Here is a 5,790-nt window from a genome sequence, read left to right as displayed (position 1 = left end):
AACTTTTTGCTGCGTGGACCGATTTCGATGATATTTTTTTTTTAATCGAAAGATGGTGCGGGTCCCGTTTAAATATAATCGGGATCAGACAATTACTTTTCGAATTATATCTAAAAATGCGTATTTACGTGACTATTTTTTCGTCGACCTTTGTTGTATTATACCTCCTAACGTATATACTCATATATTTTAAAATACTTTTACATAATATGTGAGTTTAAATGTTAAAATCCTTAAATAATTAACCTAAAATGTGGACACTATTTGTCAATTTGTCAAGAAATTTTAAAACTGGGGTAACAAAGAAAAATTTTAAAATTATTATTATGTATATATACCTGTACTGTATACTTGTAACTTATACATACCTATGAAAAAACTAAACGTCTAGATAATTCTAAAAAGAATTTATACTTTAGTGATTTTAATATTCTGTGATATTTTCTTTCTAATCCCAGTATGCCAAAATGTGGAAGCACAAACATTGTCATAAAAAAAGCGTCTTACAATGTATGCCAAAATGTCTTTGTACTTAAATTAAATATTATATGTCGTATTTCTTTCTATTGTTATATTGTAGTTTTTATAGTAGTGTATATTGATAAATTATCACTTTAAAACCTTTGCAGACTAAGTTACATTAGCCTTTTTTGTCGTTATCATAATTTATTTAATAGCAATACATAAGACAGTGTCAATTTTGTATTACAATGTGTCATTTCTGACCTATTTTAGTAAGACGATAAATGTATACCTTTTATTTATCACTTTTGGTAAATATATTGTCTTTATTCGTTTTAGCACAAGTTGGGTAATGTTTTAGAAGTGTAATATAATTTTTTATTACATTTTTCTAACTGTTATTTTGGATATCGTTTTCCTATTTGCATCATTAGTTATCGGAAAATTTAAACTGGAACTATTCAATTATTATTAGCACAATGGCAATGTTGTTGTTAATCGTTAAGTAATTATACAAATTGTTACAATATTTCAGACTGTCAATTCTTTTGTTTGTTTATAAGTTAATAACTTGTTTAATTAAGTTGTTTCTTAGTCTGCGAAGGCGTTTAATGTTTTCAAATGTTAAATTTAATATTGTCAACTAGATATGTTCTCGTTAGTTTTACGATTTCATTTTGAATGTAGTAAAGCTTCTATGGAAATAAAATTGAATAAAAATTCAAATGTATTTTTATTCTGTGCCCCTCTTTTGTTTTCTATAGAGGCTTTACTTCATGGACCTTGCTAGTAAATACTTTCTTTCTTCATTTCTGATACTATTTTTTTATGTAGAATATTATTTTACATTTCATTTTTTTTTACTTGTAGTTTAATGGTAAAATTCCTTTACTATTTCTACTCTAAATGACTGCTGTAGTCATAAGCGTAGATATTTTTTCCTGTGGTAAGAGGGGTGTCAGACTTCTTAACTAAAATGATATGAAAATTAATATCGCTCTTAAAGTATGATGTGAACCAAGGGTAAAAAATCATCGATGCTAAAAAATATAGACTCATTTTAAATTTAAACTTTCAACATCTTTTTGGTCTTATTCTGTGAAGGAATTTAAAGAAAATTAGCATACATTATAGTTGAATCTTCCTTTGTCGACACCTGCAGTAATACTACGACATCTAAATTTTGCATATGTTTTTTTTTATGAGGAATCAATCACAAATTTCTGTATACCACCTTTGAAAATTTCTTTATTGCAGCATTAATCGACATTTTTATTCATTAGACAATATCAAGCATTAGTATTAGGAATTGCAATCCGGTGTCGTTTTCAATCCGGCCGGATCCGGTCAGATTTTCGTCAATCCGGTTTCGATATAATGTAACATTTTGTATATTAGGGTGTGTCATATACTCTGTTCCTATATTCTAAAAACTTCTTAGCTTCAAGCAAAACGAGTCGGTAGTTTTTAAATATATGAACGGAGATTTAATGTATAGATTTTTTTTTTTGAGTTTATAATACAATTAGGTTTATGTTTCTCTGTGTAGGGAGGCGGTTGCGCGCTGTAGCTGACGTGTTGCGCGCCGCGGGAAAAATAACCGCGAACGCGCCATCTTGAATGATAGATGTCAAATTATTTTTTATTTTAGTTTATTGTTTATAGGGTAGAAGTAAGAGATAGGTATCCTCGTATAAGAAGTATTTTATATGTGGATTCAGCTAAAAAAGTGTTCGCTAGTAAACGATAAATAATAATTGAAAAGTCGACTGAAATGGCGATTATATCACAAAAGCTGTGAAATTAACTGAGCAATTAAACTCTCCATAGTTTATAGAGTCTGTTTCAATGGTTGCTTATAAAGCTATCTGATGTATAAAGGTATCCAACAGATAAGAATAAATAATAATAATAAATTTTGATGATACGGATTCGTAATATATTTTAATTATACGCACTAAATCTAAAACACTAATGCCTGAATCACAAATTGAATGTTACAAAAGAAGTACAGTTCTGCTTACACAAATTAACTGTTCCATTTTGTTCGGTTTCTATATTCAGAAAACAAGACGTTTTACTTACGAATCGTTAAATCGTTTTAGCTATCTATCTATGTGTGTATATACATATAATAAATACACAATATATGTATATAAAAAATTAATCTCCGATATGTAAGTACTCGCATAACTTCCAAACGTCTGCATCGAATTGTATAATTATTTTGTTGTGTACTTTATTGTCAAAACAAACAATTTATGGTCACCAAAAGTATATGGCGGTACGAAGTTCGCTGGATCAGCTAGCTAATAGTATTTCTTGTTTGAAATTGAAAGGTTCGTAAGAAAACGAATCGTTTTTTGAATCACAGCAACAAGACATTAATGTTTTATACGCTACATCAATATTATTCCTTGTCTGTGGTTACGTCTTAGAGTTCCTAAAGAGAACTGTTAGGCTGAATTGCATCTCATATAATTATTTATGCCAAGCACTCGTTATTCCTAATATATATTTATTTTACCACTAAGTATATAAATATAAAATAGATATCAATTGCCATAAGTGTAGATAAGTACTTAATATACTGAAACATTTATTCTATACCAAATAATCTATGTAATGTAATATATAAAACCGATCAAGATTGTTGGACTTAAAAAGTGTTGCTCACTTAAAATTTTTAATCAAATTCACTAGCGTTTGCCTTTAAATCTTTTTTTTTTACTGTGGCGTGTGGAAGTGATCTAATTATTTAAAGTGTGTATAATTGAATTTTGATTCAATAACTATGAATTTGTTAACAAAGTTCCGTCTCTAGAGGGCAAGATTAGAGATAAATAAAACATTGGAACCAACCATATTATGTCACACTTCAAGTCTATGATAACCTATTATATGCAATCGCAGTTGATTAAAATAATATATTAAGCTGCTAATGCTAAGTGCTTGAAATGTGATAGAGAAGTGATAATACAATATATAATTATGAAATAGTTGTAATTAATGCTATATAAATATTTAGATACACTGCTGTGCTAAGATAAATAGGGTGCTATAGTGCGTTTCATCGAATAGTTCCTATGGCGTTAATGTGGCAGTGATGTTTTCCAGTGTTTCCACATTATCTATAATAACTTACCTCAAAGTAAGGGTAATTTTATACACGTTTTTTAAGTTATTCTAATATATTTATTAATTATTTTTATTTTGTTGCACACTAAAAACAAAAAAAAAACATACTGAATAAAGTGCAAAGGTCTTATTACTGATTATATATTTACAAATTATTCGATTGTTGTAATTTTAAAAATCAGGACGGTAATGAAAAGCATAAATAATTTAATAATTTTTATTATAATTATGATCAGGCAAAAGATGCTCATCTAACGGACTTATACCCAAGAGATCGTCGCCATCTTCATCTTCCATATCATCTTCGTCATCAGAAGTGTCGCTATTGTCTCCCACTTTAATTATGAACCTGTCCATCTCGCTGTCAATAACTTGGCCATCAGCGTAATATTTTTCTTTCAATTTTTTCACGTGCTCACATTCTTTTCTCCATTCTACTTCGGTGATCGTTGCAAATGCTTCTTCTGTGATTTGGACGATTTTATTTGCTTCCTGACCTAGGGTTTTTTCAGCAATTCGTCTTTTTAAGACACTCCATATCAGCTCGATGGGGTTTAAATCGCAGTGATAAGGTGGAAGCCTTACCACTTTATGCCCATGCGCCTCCCAACATTACATCGGCTTCATAAACAGGCGGTTGTTTGTGCTCCTTTATTATTTGAAATAGCTGGGCTTTTACCATACTTGGCAAGTAAGAAAGACCATTACTTGTTATCCAGTTTTGCATTTCTGCCTTTCTGCTTGACATTGTTGGTGCTTTGTTAAGCTGCACTGTGTGGTAGGAGGCGTTATCCATCACCACAATTGATTGAGGAGGCAGATTTGGTATAAGCTTTTCATTAAGCCACTTGTTAAAATTCGTCTTATTCATATCGTCGTGATAGTCGGCCGCTTGTGACTGAGATCTGAAGATCAGTTGAGCATTGGGTATGCACCACCCGCGTGGACGATAATCCAACGTGGCCCTTTGGAGTCTGAAGATAATACACCTTCTTCTTGCTCGCTTTGCCAACATTTTCCGGCGCAATATGTTGAATGTATATATGTCTCGTCCAAATATACAACTGGGCGCTGGTTTCCGAGACGATTATTTCGCAATTCTTCCAGGTATCGATAACGCCAGGCGACAATATCGTATCTCTCCATTAGGACTTTTCTTTTGGATCCACATTTTTTAAAATAAAATCCCATATCTTTCATTATTCTCCACAAAGTGGTACGACTTCCTTTGAAATTTATCTCGCTTCGCATTTCATGCAATAACTTTGTTAGAGTGGGCAACTCCTTTTTTACGGAATAAAATTCATGAATTTGACAGAGAGTTCAGTGGGGCCAACATAACGCCATAGGAACTATTCGTTGAAACGCATTATAGTGTTAAGGTTTTCACAGCTTATGAAATATTTTAATGCCCTTACATTTAATATTATAATACCATATGTAGTTCAAACATATCGGAATATTTCAACTTAATTTTCTCTTTATTGATATTCATACTACATTACTGACTTATCTAAGCACTGCAGTCTGTATAATACATTATTTGTTCTACAATCGATAGCTTCATTAACGCCCGGTTCTTACATTCAGAAAACGATACGTTTTCTTTTAAAATTAAATTTCAAACGTATTGGTTGAGCAAAACGTGTCGTCTGAATTATAGGAAGCAGACTGGTAAATTTGTCGAAATGAAGAATGACTGTTGAAAATTCGTAAAATCTGTTTTTGTGGAACCCCCCCCCCCCTCCTTAACTATTTGTTTTGTTTTATATCGATATATATCTTCTTTTATTTTCACAGTATACTTCGCATTGATTTATAATGTATGTTATTTATAAAACTTTAAATCATTTGAGTTATGTACCTTTAGATAGATATTTTTGTTGTTGTTGTTGTAATATGTGTTTGATATATTATGATTGCATGTTTTAATTTATTATTATGTGTGTTGATGATGTACAGTCGACAACGAAGTATAGTAATAAATGTTCAAAGTTATAAAGGATTGTTAATGTAATATTTTGGTACACTGTGCTTAAGTCACACCATAGTTTTGTTCTATCGACACTTAAAGCTTTTGTAATAGAGAAGTTACTTATACATTACTAATAATATACTTTATTAGTTGATATTAATTGTAGATATTACAGATTTTTAAGTATTTTTGTTTTTATTTTATTTTAAAAGGAG

The 5,790-nt window shown here is 30.4% G+C and overlaps 1 pseudogene; it reads right to left on the bottom strand.

Moving 5' to 3' along the window:
* Positions 1–3,807: 3,807 nt before the first annotated feature.
* LOC123664926 lies at positions 3,808–4,471 on the bottom strand (annotated as a pseudogene).
* Between the last annotated feature and the right edge of the window lie 1,319 nt (positions 4,472–5,790).

Source organism: Melitaea cinxia, chromosome 23 (assembly GCF_905220565.1).
Source record: "Melitaea cinxia chromosome 23, ilMelCinx1.1, whole genome shotgun sequence".
Taxonomy (NCBI): Eukaryota; Metazoa; Arthropoda; class Insecta; order Lepidoptera; family Nymphalidae; genus Melitaea; species Melitaea cinxia.
This window is presented reverse-complemented; position numbering and strand designations above follow the sequence as displayed.